Below are 17,758 nucleotides of genomic sequence, written 5' to 3'. Positions count from 1 at the left end.
TCTAAACCCCGCATAATATTGTATACTACCCTCATAAATTGCATTTCCGGTTTCCAAACTATAAGTCCTACAAACACAGGCGTAGTACTGTTACAAAGGTAAGAACTGTGGGATTCTGATAAGGGTGAAGAAATGTGACTACTACAGAGCCTGAGATGCAGCAGGCCTAAACCCCTTGAAATGTACAGTTTATTTTGTTGTTGTTTTTCTCTTCACAGAGGGGGATAAGACCTTTTACAGTCTAGGTTTGCAATAAAATGTCACCAATTACTGTTCCCCAAAAATATGTATATATTTTAAGTAATGGTGGCACTCTTAACATGGACACATTTCCATAGGAACACAGCCATTTTAAAAGCGTAGTGCAAAGTTCCATGCCTTCATTTTTCATATTACAGGATTTCTATGCATGTGAAGAGAAAGATGAAGTCTCTACCTTTTGCATTGACGTAAATATATCCGCTGTCTGATTCCTAGTTCGTGCACTAGATACGAGAACACATGATGTCTCATGGCCACATTAAACCAGTTGCGTCTGGTGCGGGTAGTGAGTCACTGTTCCAAAATGGCTGAACGGATTTTCAAATCTGACATCTTAAAATTACCATAGCAATCAAAAATAAGACACAAACAAGTGAGGAAACTTCAAACTTATTTTCTATTGTAAATGAGTGAGAGTTTAAGGATGCATGTGGAGGATGCATACAAGGTAATGGGGATAGAGATAGAAATTCATTGCTTTACATTGACCATCGGGGTGTATGTGGGGGGGGGGGGGGAGTATCCCCCCCCAAAAAACTTTCCGGGCCCTGTACCAGGCCCAAATCAACCGCTCGGAGTTTAATAGAATAAACTCACCCTGTGGCGTGCTGGTGAAGCCTAAACATTGGAGGTACATTAAAAGTACACTGCAATGAGAGAAGAGTATGTGACATTCATTTTATTAGAATTTTCTTTGGAGAAATGATATTCTCCTCTCAAGGCGGAACTATCAAGGAATGTGATCTGAATACATTTGCAGTGTGTCCCAGTTCTCCAGTAATCAGATCAGTCAATAGTATCGACCCACGTGGCAGACTCATCTTTTACGATCATCTCCATTCAGCAGACGATTTGGCTGCTTTTTATACCAGAGAATTCCTACCTTCCTTCAAACTTTGTTATATCATTTTTTTTAAAGAAACTCATATTGACCTCTTGCTGACCCTATATCCTTTGGCCTCTAACCCCTCAACAGGAAGAGCACTGGCCCCTCTTCCTGTCTCTGGTGGTGATCCCCACCATGTTCCAGCTGATGCTGTTGCCATGGTTCCCAGAGAGCCCGCGGTACCTGCTCCTAGAGAAGAGGAATGTCCACGCCACCATCACAGGTGAGGAGGCTCTGTCCATTAGGAGGATAGAGTTGATAGTTCTTTCTTTCTTTTCTTGGTATGTAGAGTAGACTGTAAAAGACCTAAAAGTCCTGAATTGCTATTGTAAGGAGTATTATATGAAGAGATGCAGATTTTCTGTTTGTTAGTTTTTTGGGGGAAAGCTGTGACCACCGACCAATACAACAAAGACTAGTATTTCAATACTGTCCATACTGTATACAACCCTAGCTGTGCTGTACTCACTAGTCTAGTAAAGTGAAATTCTCTCCCCAGCTCTGAAGTGGTACCGGTCCAAAGTGAACATCCAGGCAGAGATCGAGGAGATGCAGGAGGAGCAGCGGTCCATGTCCTCGGTCCAGACCGTGTCGGTCATCGGTCTGCTGAAGGACCGGAGTGTCCGCTGGCAGGTCATCACTATAGTGGTGGTCAATATCGGCATGCAGCTGTCCGGTATCGACGCGGTGGGTCAGTGTTTGTGTGTGTTTGTGTGTGTTTGTCCATACATTCATGCATACATGCAGGAGAGTCTGTGTCCCTGTGTGTGTGGATACACCATATGACTCTATCACCACCACCACTATATATTACAGCCTCACTGAGAACCACGTGTGCTGAGTGACAAAGCAGGGGCATGCCTCATTACTGTACAATACACCCTAGACACATACACACACTGGTCCTCATTACTGTACAATACACCCTAGATACACACACACTGGTCCTCATTACCGTACAATACACCCTAGACACATACACACACTGGTCCTCATTACCGTACAATACACTCTAGACACATACACACACTGGTCCTCATTACCGTACAATACACTCTAGACACATACACACACTGGTCCTCATTACTGTACAATACACCCTAGATACACACACACTGGTCCTCATTACCGCACAATACACCCTAGACACATACACACACTGGTCCTCATTACCGTACAATACACCCTAGACACATACACACACTGGTCCTCATTACTGTACAATACACCCTAGATACACACACACTGGTCCTCATTACTGTACAATACACCCTAGACACATACACACACTGGTCCTCATTACTGTACAATACACCCTAGACACATACACACACTGGTCCTCATTGCTGTACAATACACCCTAGATACACACACACTGGTCCTCATTGCTGTACAATACACCCTAGATACACACACACACTGGTCCTCATTACCGTACAATACACCCTAGACACATACACACACTGGTCCTCATTACCGTACAATACACCCTAGATACATACACACACTGGTCCTCATTACTGTACAATACACCCTAGACACACACACACACACTGTTCCTCATTACTGTACAATACACCCTAGACACATACACACACTGGTCCTCATTACTGTACAATACACCCTAGACACACACACACACTGGTCCTCATTACTGTACAATACACCCTAGACACACACACACACTGGTCCTCATTACTGTACTATACACCCTAGATACACACACACTGGTCCTCATTACCGTACAATACACCCTAGACACATACACACACTGGTCCTCATTACTGTACAATACACCCTAGACACATACACACACACACACACACACACACACACACACACTGTTCCTCATTACTGTACAATACACCCTAGACACACACGCACACTGGTCCTCATTACTGTACAATACACCCTAGACACATACACACACACACACACACACACACTGGTCCTCATTACTGTACAATACACCCTAGACACACACACACTGGTCCTCATTACTGTACAATACATCCTTATTTCCTAGTCAAAATGGATTCCCCCACCCACACACTGGTCCTAGTGACATGGGCCCTTGGCCCTTCAGCACCATGTGGATAAGCACTCGTGTACATGGTCTCATGCTGGTCCCCATTTCACAGCACGGCCACGCTATACTGCTTTCTACTGTCGCAGCTGCTCCAGACAGGGAGCACAACAGCTATAATGTTATATCAAAGAACCCCAATGTCCACCTTTTAGAATTCCGAGGAGGTCTTTGCAACCCATTTCCTGCTTGGTAATTCTAGAAGTCCAATCCGAATTCTACACAGGGACGGCCAAATACCAGTGTGTGGATGTGAAATATTTCCATGAGTGGGTGGACAAATCCATGTATGTGTATGGATGGTTACTGAAACCTACTGTATGTGTGCATTTCATCTACTTTTCCTGATCTTGTCTGTATTAGAGGATGTGTGTTGTTGTACTGAAGTATGACGAATGAGATAATGACATTCATTCATTTCACTGGGAGTACTATAAGCCAACCATGACATGTTGGACCACAGCATTGATTAAATATATCTGATTTGACAGATTGGATTTAGGATGGTCATGACAGCATTTATGATGAATCAGCCATGAAGAATAAGTGCTTAAGAATGACCATTAGCTGAACGTTGCATATTTGTTTAGCCAGGTTAAACAGACGGTCGTGTTTAATATGTACACTCAGTTACTAATGTTGCTGTCGATGATGATCATGTAAGCGCTGTACAGCCCAGAACACTGAACAATGGAGTATTCAAAGAACAATGCAACAAAGATGTAGCCCTACAGTATGTGTATTCAACAATGTACATGTTCACTACTCACAGTTCGCCTACTGATCTACATCTCTCTCTCTCTTCAGATCTGGTTCTATACCAACACCATCTTTGAGAACGCAGGTATCCCAGTCCCTCAGATCCAGTACACCACGGTTGGAACCGGAGCCATCGAGGTTATCGCTGGATGCGTAGGGGTAAGCAAGCTGTCATTGGATTACTGTGTGAGCACAACAGCTGAGCATGCTAGCTTAGCCTGGTTCACCAGACTGAAAGCTGCTCTCATAGGTGAGTGAAGCATTCAGTCTGGTTTAACCAGGCTAACATTAGCTAGCCTACTCTAGTCTCAGGTGTCATTATTATTGTCTGGTAGCTGGTGGTAATACTTACTTCAACACTCCTTTTGGACAAGCCTGTACTTTAGCTATAAGGCTATTCCTCAGGAACTGTTAAGCATATATCCAGTGAGATTCTATAGTCAAACCACAGCTTTATTATATACAGTATATTATGTATACAGTACGGCTCTGGTTCAGACCGTGTCTGTCCCAAATGGTACTGTCACACCCTGACCTTATTATTCTTCGTTTTCCTTGTTATTTTGGTTAGGTCAGGGTGTGACATGGGTGACGTATGTGTTTTTGTCTTGTCTAGGGTTTTTTGTATGTTTATGGGGCTGTTGCCCTTCTAGGTATATTGTATGTCTATGGTTGCCTAGATTGGTTCTCAATTAGAGGCAGCTGTCTATCGTTGTCTCTGATTGGGAGCCATATTTAGGCAGCCATATTCTGTGGGTGATTGTTTCCGTGTCTGTGTTTGTTTCACCACATGGTACTGTTTCGGTTTTTCACGTTTTGTACTGTTTCGGTGTATTCATTAAAATCCACTATGGACACTTACCACGCTGCATTCAGACGAAGAGGAGGAAATCAGCCGTGACAGGCACACTATATTCCCTATATATCCCCCTTGGGTCAAAAGTAGTGCACTACAAAGGAGATAGGGTGTCATTTGGATGCATGCATCCCATGGCTACAGTTTCTAAAGAGACATATAGGTCAGAGGACATACTACTGGGTGCTGAGCGATTCCAAGAAACACAGTCTCTGGCTAGCAGTTTGCCATTTTTCCCATGCAGAAGCATAACGTTGACATGTTAAGTCGTCAGCCAATAGAAATAACGTGTTCTCCTTTGACCCGCCTCCAGTGCTTCACCATTGAACGGCTGGGCAGAAGACCTCTGATGATTGGTGGATTCACCTTCATGGGAATTTGCTGCGCAGGGATCACGCTCTCCCTCATGTTCCAGGTACGTTCATCTACCCATCAATCTTCCCCTATAGACACAGGTCTAGGATCAGTTCACCAGACCTGGAATTCTGCATTTTCTGTGAAAAGAGAGAATCTGATTTCAGGTCAGTTTATAGAAGTACAATGCAATCTTCGTTACTATTAGTCTGAATCGTGCAGACTCTCTTTGTTGATAGTTGCTGTCTCTGTGTCTTTGACTGTCTCTTTAATGAGTACAATCAGTAACCAGTCAGTCTATTGTTATTTGTAATGTGATGACTGTCCTATGGTCTCTGATAATGACAGTCCTATGCTTCCATTCAATGCCCATTAAGTCCCACTACATCAGTGTTGCCTGTGTGGTGGGGATCATCGCTGGCTTCTGTATAGGACCAGGTAAGACATCCACCCTGGTGGTCTGTTTGTTTGTCTCTGTTTCTCTCCTTCAAAACACGGTTCTATACTCAGGATGTATATCTCACTCAATAGAAGAGTGGGTACTTCCTCTTTTAGCACAAGGGGCTATAATGCTACTCGAAGAAGTACATTTAAGTTATTTAGCCGATTCTGTTATCCAGAGAAACTATGGTTAAGTGTCTTGCTCAAGGGCACATCAACAGATTTTTCACCAAGTTGGCTCAGGGATTCGAACCAGCAACATTTCAGTTACTGACCCAGTACTCTTAACCTCTAGGATAACTATAGCACTTTGAACGTTCCACTTTATCCAATAGACACAGCCTGTTATTTTCTAACTAGGAAACACTGCTCTCTGGTGGTGGAATATAGAAGTGCGCTTTGAAAGGCAGCCAACATAAATAGCTACTCTATTGTATTTCCTTAATCCACTAAATGAGGAAATCATAACTGCCACGGTAACAGGAACATCCATTCTTACACCCATTTGTTTGGGGCTCGTCGGCTGAACGCAACAGTTTATTAGAATGTTGATGGTGGCTATAAGCCTGATGAATTAGACCAACACCAGTTTGCATAATGTAATCCGTCAAGCAGGCAAAATCCATACATCACGCTCAGATGAGGATTTTCTGTTTGCCGCAATTAGATTTTCAATGCCTCATTGTTCATAATGAATATTTTGGTGTGTGTGTGTGTGTGTGTGTGTGTGATGAATATGACTCCTTGAGACAAAAACTTGCATAAACAATGTGAAGGAGCTCACTGTACTGCAGATGTAGACAAATAGCAGAGCCCTACTTATTGACTACATTATCAAGCCTTATCCCCATGTCATTATCATGCCCAAATAATGAGGACTTAACTTGCCGCGTTTATCATTAGGCTTTTACTAATGTACTATTCCTCATTCATAATATCTCTCATTTCTAACCATGATGAGTGAGATATTATGGAGCAATGAAACCGTCTATAGATTCTACATATTATAGAGTTAACATATTGAGATACTGAGATACAGATGTAGGACCTTTGTTGCTGAGAATTTTCAGATGAGCTTGGTGATTTACGTAAGTTCACTGAAAACCCACACTAACACATGGTTATATTATCAATATTGTATTTTTCATGTAGACTTTTTGGCCAGCTAATAGCCTAACCACCAATCAGGCAATATAATGGACTACATGTTCAAATCCTGTTGCTGCAGGATTATTTGGCTGTGACAATACGGATTAAATTAAGATCATACATCTGTCTTACACCGATGGAATATAATGGTGGTTTCAACCCCCAATGTACTATCCTTACTCTAAAGTCTTGCTGTTATCAGTATCAGCGGTTTGGTAGTCTGCCCAACTTCACATGACTATAACTAGTAGTCCATGATGTGATTCTATCACGGCTTGAAAAGTATATTTTTTTGTCGACTATGGCTGTGTTCACACATTCTGATATTCGTTCCACTAATTGTTATTTTGGCCAATCACATCAGACCTTTTCACATCAGATCTTTTTCAGAGTTGGATCTGATTGATCAAAAGACCTGTTCGTGGACAAATGATCCGAGTTGGGTTTGCCTGTCTAAATGCAGCCCGTGTGTCTGTGTGTCTGTGTGTCTGTGTGTCTGTGTGTCTGTGTGTCTGTGTGTCTGTGTGTCTGTGTGTCTGTGTGTCTGTGTGTCTGTGTGTCTGTGTGTCTGTGTGTCTGTGTGTCTGTGTGTCTCTGTGTCTCTGTGTCTCTGTGTCTCTGTGTCCCTGTGCAGCTGGAGTGCCCTTCCTGATTACAGCAGAGCTGTTTAAACAGTCCCATCGTCCGGCTGCCTACACCGTGGCTGGATGCCTCAACTGGCTGTCCAACTTCACCATCGGCTTTGTCTTCCCCTTCCTACAGGTCAGAACTACTGGCCTGTCATTACCCCTGTACACACGTTTTACCGCTGCATGTTGGCATTTTAGTCGTGCCTTTTTCACGACAGCTCTCGATCCAGCTGCCTATTCCCTCGAACTCATCTGTAGTAGTAAAGCAGTAGTATATTAGTAGTATAGTGGTATTATACCAGTAGTATATTGGTAGTATAGTAGCAGTATATTAGCAAATGTTTTTATTAAATAAGTGTCATCGTCTGAAGATCCAATTCACATCGTATTCTGTTACTGTTCCCTCTAATAATCAATTCATTCAACAAACAACTCTTTCTCCACCCCCCCAGATGTCGGCAGGGGCCTACTGCTACCTGGTGTTCTTTGGCGTGTGCACGGCAGTGGCGGCCTACGTCTTCTTCATCGTCCCCGAGACCAAGAACAAGACGTTTGTGGAGATCAGCCAGATGTTCGCGGCCAGGAATGGCATGCTGGAGGAGGAGAGCAGCGAACTGGGCGTCGCTAACAACCCCCAACTGGCCAAGACGAACGGCTATGGTGCCGTCGTCCTGTAGTACGACGTGATAGAGAAGAAGAAGTATAGGAGGGGAGAGAGAGAGAGACGTCAGTAGTCTAAAAGTGTCTTCTCTTCATCTGTACTGATCTGAAAACACCCCACTGGGCACAGACACAGTTAAACGTCTATTTTTGATTTCCATTTGGTTGAATTGTCAACGAATGTGAAGTCAATGTGACATCAACATAAAATGTCACCATGACACTGGCTTTAGGTTAAAAGTCAGATAATTTTAAAAAGCCAAAATTCCCTTTTTGCAAATGCAATTTGTTTCCCACATTGATTCAACGTCATCACACTGAATGTATTTGTGAAATGATGTGGAAGCAACTTTGATTCAATCAATTTTTGCCCAGTGGGACAGAATAGGTGAAAGTAATGTGGTGGAATTGGTGGACTTTGCTTTTCCCAGTTAGTGCAGACAATTAAAAAAAAAAAAATCTGTTTCAATCCATTGTTCAGTATTTCATTTAGTTCTTCTTCTGAATCTGTGTTCATGGTTTACAGATACCTGTGTCAGTCTCCAAAACCCCTAATGTAAGAGCTCTAGGATAGCGTGTGAGATGTGTGGTGGTGTTTTAAAATGTTGCCAATGGTGTCTTAAGTTTAATTATGTCCATACCTATGTAAATGGCAAAGATTTCTGTCAGAAATGTTATCTCCATACCGTTCCAAAATGTAACATTTAATGTCACCAGTTGTACAGTAACCTACATTGACTCTATGTACTGTTTGGAAGTTCAGCACATCTACAACCATTAGGTTTCACTCTCCTCTCTGTTATGTGCCTCTCTTTCCGTGAATCACGCTGGAAGTCTTTTCTCAATGTCGCTGAAAACCTTTTCCTACAATGTACAGTACAAAGAATGTATTTATTTATTGACACAGCAACAGTATCATGATATGAATGCAGTATCTGACTTGACCGTTTTCCTGATCACTGATCACAGAAAATTAGGTCAGTCCACATCATGTGAATGGTATACTTTTAGAAACACTATCAGGTGTTATAATGCCTTAACAATGTATTCATAGCACATTATAAGGTGCTATGATCCTTTATAAGGCTTCATAAGAAGGTGCTCCAAGTGTTACCGTGTCTTTGATCATGTTTACCTTGCTTAGCTGAAGAGAAAAACAAGCAAACTCAAGTTATTGGTTATGTTTATTTCTCTTCTCTCTTTTGCATAAGCGAGTTGGTCAATGTGGCTACTGTAGTAGTCATTCCATATTCCGAGGCAGGATAATTTGTATATCGTACATGTTAAACAGATATGCACAAGAAAGTGTGTAGGAGGATAAACATTAGGAACACCTTCCTAATATTGAGTTGGACCCTATTTACCATCAGAACAGCCTCAATTTGTGGGGGCGTGGACTCTACAAGGTATTGAAAGTGTTCCACGTGGATGCCGGCCCATGTTGATCTAATCCTTCCCACAGTTGTGTCAAGTTGTCTGGATGTACTTTGGGTGGTGGACCATTGTTGATACGCACAGGAAACTGTTGAGTGTTTAAAAAACCCAGCAGTGTTGCAGTTCTTGACACACTCAAACCGGTGCGCCTGGCACCTACTACCATACTCGCCTGGCACCTACTAACACCTACTACTATTCACCAGGTCAGTCTATGTCATGGAAAGAGCAGGTGTCCTTAATGTTTTGTACACTCAGTGTATATTGTACGTTATATTGTACCTAGAATAATAGTGAAGACATCAAAACTGTGAAATAACACATATGGAATCATGTAGTAACCAAAAAAAGTGTTAAACACCCTTTGCCTTGATGACAGCTTTTGCACACTCTTAGCATTATCTCAACCAGCTTCATTAGGTAGTCACCTGGAATGCATTTAATTTAACAGGTGTCCCTTGTTAAAAGATAATTTGTGGAATATAGGTGTGTTCAAACTTTTGACTGGTACTGTATATATTTATACAGTGCCTTGCGAAAGTATTCAACCCCTTGGCATTTTTCCTATTTTATTGCATAACAACCTGTAATTTAAATGGGTTTTTATTTGGATTTCATGGAATTGACATACACAAAATAGTCCAAATTGGTGAAGTGAAATGAAAAAAATTACTTGTTTAAAAAAAAAAAAAAAAAAAAAGTCATGTGTGCATATGTATTCACCCCCTTTGCTATGAAGCCCCTAAATCAGATCTGGTGCAAACCAATGAACTTCATAAGTCACATAATTACTTAAATAAAGTTCACCTGTGTGCAATCTAATGTCACATGATCTGTCACATGATCTCAGTATATATACACCTGTTCTGAAAGGCCTCAGAGTCTGCAACACCACCAAGCGGGCGGCACTAGGTAGACCAAGGAGCTCTCCAAACAGGTTAGGGACAAAGTTGTGGAGAAGTACAGATCAGGTTTGGGTTATAAAAAAATATCTGAAACTTTGAACATCCCACAGAGCACAATTTAAATCCATTATTAAAAAAATGGAAAGAATATGGCACCACAACAAACCTGCCAAAAGAGGGCCGCCCACAAAAACTCACAGACCAGGCAAGGAGGTTATTAATCAGAGAGGCAACAAAGAGACCAAAGACAACCCTGAATGATATGGAAGAAGGTACTCTGGTCAGATGAGACAAAAAAAAATTCATCAGCAGGAACTGGGAAACTGGCCAGAATTGAAGGAATGATGGATGACGCAAAATACAGGGAACTTCTTGAGGGAAACCTGTTTCAGTCTTCCAGAGATTTGAGACTGGGACGGAGGTTCTCCTTCCAGCAGGACAATGGCCCTAAGCATACTGCTAAAACAAAACTTGAGTGGTTTAAGGGGACACATTTACATGTCTTAGAATGGCCTAGTCAAAGCCCAGACCTCAATCCAATTGAGAATCTGTGGTATGACTTAAAGATTGCTGTACACCAGCGGAACCCATCCAACTTGAAAGAGCTGGAGCAGGTTTTCCTTGAAGAATGGGCAGAAATCCCAGTGGCTAGATGTGCCAAACTTACAGAGACATATCCCAAGAGACTTGCAGCTGTAATTGCAGCAAAATGTGGCTCTGAAAAGTATTGAGTTTGGGGGGGGGGTAAATAGTTATGCACACTCAAGTTATTGTTTCACAAAATAATATATTTTGCATCTTCAAAGTGGTAGGCATGTTGTGTAAATCAAATCATACAACTCCCCCCCCCCCCCCCCCACAAAATCAATTTTAATTCCAAGTTGTCAAGTTGTAAGGTAACAAAATAGGAAAAATGCCAAGGGGGTGAATACTATCGCTAGCCACTGTACATACGCTCTGAGAATCAAAGTAACTGTATAGATTTGTCTAGAGTCATTGTATTCACATTTGGAATATTTTAATGTGTCTTTAAACTATTGCTGCAACATCTATTGTATATTGTAGAGGGTTGAGTAAAAAGTCATTTGTCGTTTTGGATCGAAATGTATGTAAATGATATGAATAAATACGCTTGAACATGTTTCCTGTCTTTGGTTATGGTGCACCATGGTGGTATCATATGTCAGTCCTGACAAGTCACAATATACATATTTTACGTGTGGGTAGTCAATCAGGCAAGATCAGACACAACCTTCATCATGACTAGGGCAGTGTCCCAAACGCCACCCTATTCCCTAGGTAGCACACTACTTTTGAACAGGGTCCGCTCCACTGCTCTGGACTACATATTCAATAGCGGTTTCTCTGTTAAACTTCCATCAACTGCACTTCTAGTCTGGTAGGCTCCAACCATTTGAGGTGTTGTGTGCACAAATCCTTAGCTGTTACCCCCAAAAAAGTGTCGAGAGAACGCTTTGTTGTTCAAGTCCCAGATTGCCCCTTTAAATCATATCTTTAGGTAAGGTGAACTTTTACCTCCTGTAAACATCTTCAGAGAACTACCTCAAACATTACATTCAGCCACGCACAACCATTCTCAAGCAAAGGTCTGGTGACAGTTCACCGTGAGGTATTGTCACGCAGCCTGGTGCAATGGAGCGTTATGGTAGATCAGATGATGGGATATGAAATGGTGCTGCTCCCGGTCTCTCTAACCCCTAGGCTGCTGCTTCCATCTGCACACACAGCCCCTGCAGATGGGCCGGGGAACCCCCGTCTGGGGCCGCAATGGTGACGTGCTGTCAAGCGACTGACTGAGTCTCTCAACAGAAAAAAATAGAGAAGTAGTTGACGAAATGCCACATCTGCTTTGTTTGGGATTTGAAAGTAAAACTCAATGTCAATGGTTTTCAGAATGTGTCGTTTTGAACTGGTGGGGGTCCTAAGGTCAGAGGTGAGAGCAAGGTCATTGGTGATGTGTGTTGAAATATAGAGTGATGGTAGTTTTGTTGCTGGCTGGAGGTAAAGTAATTGATTGTGTTTACACAACGTTATTGTGATTTAAAAGGACTTTTGTCATGGAGAGCAAAGTGTTTACTGTAAAAGAATGATGCACACAGCCACTGTCCAGTCTATACCACAGCTGAATTAATGCTTGCTTCTAGAACACTGCGTCTAATTCCTAGCCCTGCCTTCCTCGCTCTCCTCAGCCTCGTCCCTATTGGCTGTTACTGGCCACCAGCCCAGCCCACCTGCCCCCACCACACTCCCCGGCGCTCCCCTTAATGTGACTGGTCCGTGGAATGATGGATCACCCCTTGTCACTTCCCCCTTCTCGTCCAATCAAGCACCAGCCCGTGGAAATTGATTGTTCTAATTTGCTCTCATTATTATGATGATATTAAGCACAATATACAGACACAGCTCACTGTCAGATCTGTCCAAGGCTGTCATTAGTTACAGAGGCTGCTGGGAAGGCGTCTCGGAGGGGCTTTTTTCAGAGAGCGGTGGTGGAGAGTGAGTGGAGGGAAACGGGGTGGATTTGAAGGAAAGTGTTCTTAATAAGATTTGCTATGCACACACACACACACACACACACACACACACACACACACACACACACACACACACACACACACACACACACACACACACACACACACACACACACACACACACACACACACACACACACACACACACACAGGAGAACAGACACACAGGCCAGCACTCACGCAGACATGCACTAGTATGCGAACACACACACACACACACACACCCCTTTCTGAGGTGATGTAGCATCTAATTATGTTCAGTTCAGTGCTTCTCCGAAGAGAGAAGAGGATATGATTAAGTCCAATCGTGTCAAGAACAAGGTGTTCACACACTGCCACATCTGAGGGAAATGGGAAGTGGCCTAGTATCCGAATGCAGAATCAGTTTGCATGTACATTTGCACTTAGGTAAATAGCAGCCTACAGTATGTCTCTTTACGTTTACAAGTGGGATACGTTGTCTGTCTCTAAACAGACTGTCCTTCATCCCAACAGGACAGAGTGATGTAGCTACAGAGCTAACACATCATTATCCTATCCACCCCTCCTGCTCAGTACATTCTTACCAGTTGATTGGACATTTGGTCACTTTGCTTCCTCTCAAACCTTGCAATGTACATTAGGCATATAGCTAGTTGTCTATGACATATTAGACCCTCACGCACTTCTACAGATGCACCACTGAGGGCATCCTGTCGGGCTGTATCACCGCCTGGTATAGAAACAGCACCGTCTGCAACCGCGAGCTCCCCAGAGGGTGGTGTGGTCAGCCCAACGCATCACTGGGGCACAATGCCTGCCCTCCAGGACATCTACAGCCATCGGCGTCACAAGAAGGCTAAGAAGATCATCTAGGACCTCAGCCATCCGAGCCACGGCCTGTTACCATCTAAAAGGTGGAAACAGTACAGGTGCATTAAAGCTGGGACCGACACACTGAAAAACAGTTTCTATCTCAAGGCCATCAGACTGTTAATGTCACCACGAGCCTGAGTCACTGTTCTACCCGGCACCACCTGGCACTCTAACCCTGCATCTTACAGACTGCTGCCCTATGTACAGTGCCTTCGGGAAAGTATTCAGACCCCTTGACTTTTTCTACATTTTGTTACGTTACAGCCTTATTCTAAAATTGATTAAATAAATAAAAATCCTCTGCAAAAACAGGTTTTTATTTTTTTGAGAATGTATAAAAATTTGAAAACAGAAATACCTTATTTACGTAAGTATTCAGACCCTTTGAGTCCACCTGCGGTAAATTCGAATTGATTGGACATGATTTGGAAAGGCACGCACCTGTCTATAGGATTGTGTCGAGGCACAGATCTGGGGAAGGGTACCAAAACATATCTGCAGCATTGAAGGTCCCCAAGAACACAGTGGCCACATCATTCTTAAATGGAAGAAGTTTGGAACCACCAAGACTCTTCGTAGAGCTGGCCGCCTGGCCAAACTGAGCAATCAGGGGACAAGGGCCTTGGTCAGAGAGGTGACCAAGAACCTGATGGTCACTCTGACAGAGCTTTAGAGTTCCTCTGTGGAGATGGGAGAACCTTCCAGAAGGACAACCATCTCTGCAGCACTCCACCAATCAGGCCTTTATGGTAGTGTGGCCAGACGGAAGCCACTCCTCAGTAAAGGCACATGACAGCCTGCTTGGAGTTTACCAAAAGGCACCTAAAGACTCAGACCACAAGAAACAATATTATCTGGTGTGATGAACCCAAGATTGAGTTCTTTGGCCTGAATGCCAAGCGTCAAGTCTGGAGGAAACCTGGCACCATCCCTACGGTGAAGCATGATGGTGGCAGCATCATGCTGTGAGGATTATTTTCAGCAGCAGGGACTGAGAGACTAGTCAGTGAGGGAAAGATGAACGGAGCAAAGTACAGAGAGATCCTTGATGAAAACCTGCTCCAGAGCTCAGGACTTCAGACTGGGGCGAAGGTTCACCTTCCAACAGGACAACAACCCTAAGTACACAGCCAAGAAAACACAGGATTGGCTTCGGAACAAGTCTCTGAATGTCCTTGAGTGGCCCAGCCAGAGCCTGAACTTGAACCTGATTTAACATCTCTGGAGAGACCAGAAAATAGCTGTGTAGCAACACTCCCCATCCAACCTGACAGAGCTTGAGAGGATCTGCAGAGAAGAATGGGAGAAACTCTCCAAATACAGGTGTGTCAAGCTTGTAGTGTCATACCCAAGAAGACTCGAGACCGTAATCGCGGTCAAAAGTGCTTCAACAAAGTACTGAGTAAAGGGTCTGAAAACTTGATATTTCAGTTTTTATTTTGTATAAATTAGAAAAACTTGATAAAGTCCTGTTTTTGCTTTGTCATTATAGGGTTTTATGTGCAGATTGATGAGGGGTAAAAAAAATATTTAATACATTTTTATAATATATCTGTAACCTAACAAAATGTGGAAAGGTCAAGGGGTCTGAATACTTTCCGAAGGCATGGTACATAGAGTAAATGAAGACTGGTGACTTGAATAATGTTTACATAATGTTTTACTCACTTTATATCTATATACTGTATTCTAGCCATGGCTCTCTAGCCTATATAACTACTGATGTAGCCACCTCTTCTGATCATACACTGTCCATTCAGTCTATACACACCACTGTATACATTATCTCTACACATTATATATTTATATTCTCTGATATTGCTCATTCTGATATTTCTTCATTTCTTAATTGTTCTGGATTATGTGTGTATTTTGTTTATTTATTGCCAGTGTCACACCCTGACCATAGTTTGCTTTGTATGTTCTATGTTTTGTTTGGTCAGGGTGTGATCTGAGTGGGCATTCTATGTTGGATGTCTTGTTTGTCTGTTTCTGTGTTTGATACAGAGGCGGATCTCAGACGGAATCCGACCCAGGGACTCGGCGCATCTTCCGATGATAGCGTGCTGAGAAAACCAGGGGAGAAACCAGGGGAGTGTGTCCGGATGGGTAGGAAGGAGCACAGCAGATAATGACACAACCTCAGGGGAAACAACGATTTGCCAACAAGAAACATTCTATGTTGGATGTCTTGTTTGTCTGTTTCTGTGTTTGGGTAACCCTCCCAGTGACTGGAATGGTTTAGAGTCCAATCAGAGGTGGGCAGTAGTGTTATGCGTGCCTGAAACACAGGTTTTATTTTAGACACATGAAAGGTAGGATGAATTCTCCTATGTTTGAGCCGGACCACCACCGGACTAATGATCCTGGTGACTTTCCTGATTTTGCTTGTTTTTTAGTGGGTGATTGTTCTCACGGGCTCTGCTCCATGCGTGACGGTCAGTTTAACCTAAACTACACTGATTTGGTGCCACTGGCAACGTTTTTCAACCATAGAGTTGTTGTTAGAAACCAAACATTTCCAAATCTTGGTTGGCCCTCTCCGTTTGACCGTTGCTCTATTTGAAGACATGACTGTACAAAATGTCTTAAACTTGGACACAAATCACGTCCATCGGCAGGCCATTTTGACAGTTACCGCTGTCTCCCTTCATGACGAGAAGTCCACCAGTCAAAAAAGCCCGCGGGACGGTAACCAGATGTTACTGAACTGTTTGGCACAAACCGAGCAAGCCAAGACAAAACTGTGAAACGAGCCATCAGTGGCCACCCTTGCTTAAGCTAGTATCACGCTACGTTGGAGCAGTGCCCCCACCATAACATCGGATATTTTGTTTCTCCGGCACAAGATTAGGCGGGCAACCGGGCGGAAACTTTCTAAGGGTTTTTGATTCAATGATTAGGGTCCCGGGCAGGATATCCGGAATGCATACACATCTTGGAACCGAATTGCCCAGCCAGGTTCCTCCAAATTTTGTTCGGTCCAAACTATTCTAACCACTTTCATATTGATGCATTACCCACCACCCACATTTCTGAAGCGTTCCACCACGAACTCGAGCGATCGGGAGCTATGAGGATGGGAACCAATAACTTGAGTTTGGCGAATGCAGCCTCGGCTGTGTCGGACCACCTGAACGCCACTCTGGGGAGGTTATGGCGGTAAGAGGAGCGACTATATCAACCTGCATTTGTAGGGCCTTTTGGCCAATAATCCACCACAGCCTTAACCTTGTCAGGATCCATGCGAATATCAGTCGAGACGATCCCTGGAACGGATTGTGCATGAAAAATCATGACAAAAAGTCCATTCACCTCTGAAGGTCTGACGTGCTGAACGTGTTCCTGGAGAGAAGAAGAAAAATCAGTATGTCATCCAGGTAAACATATATCTGATCAATCATATCTCTCAGCACGTCATTGACGAGTGCCTGGAAAACCGCTGGGAGTTGGATAGCCCAAAAGGCATGACCAAATATTAGTGCCCTCTGGGGGTGTTAAACGCGGTCTTCCATTCATCATGCGAACCAAAGATATGCATTGCCAACTTAGTGAACACGGATGCTCCCTGTAACCTTTCAAAGGCTGAGGACATCAACGGTAAGGGATAGGTATTCTTAACTGTGATGTTATTCGGTAATCAATGCAAGGACGCAGAGATCCGTCCTTCTTCCCCACAAAGAAGAACCCCGCCCCCGCTGGAGAAGAGGAAGTGATGCCAGAGAACATCCATAGTCCCCTCTTAACTTCCTGTGCTCTATGTTTTGTCATAGGGACCGGGAGGAGAGTAGATGGAGGAAGAGAAGCAGCACCGGGCGGGACTTATGAACACCTCCTTCAGGTCAGTATTCAACGGGCACGTTGACAAATCCACTGCCTCCTCTAGAAACACAGAATCAGACACAGACGAACAAGCACAGTTATGACC

The 17,758-nt window shown here is 43.4% G+C and overlaps 1 pseudogene; it reads left to right on the top strand.

Annotated features, from left to right (window-relative positions):
• Positions 1–16,996, top strand: part of LOC135520786 (solute carrier family 2, facilitated glucose transporter member 5-like) — a 29,975-nt pseudogene extending 12,979 nt beyond the window's left edge.
• Positions 16,997–17,758: the final 762 nt, after the last annotated feature.

This window comes from Oncorhynchus masou, chromosome 4 (assembly GCF_036934945.1).
Source record: "Oncorhynchus masou masou isolate Uvic2021 chromosome 4, UVic_Omas_1.1, whole genome shotgun sequence".
In the NCBI taxonomy this organism is placed as follows: Eukaryota; Metazoa; Chordata; class Actinopteri; order Salmoniformes; family Salmonidae; genus Oncorhynchus; species Oncorhynchus masou.
Note: the sequence above shows the minus strand (reverse complement) of the source record. Positions and strands in the feature narration are given on the sequence as shown.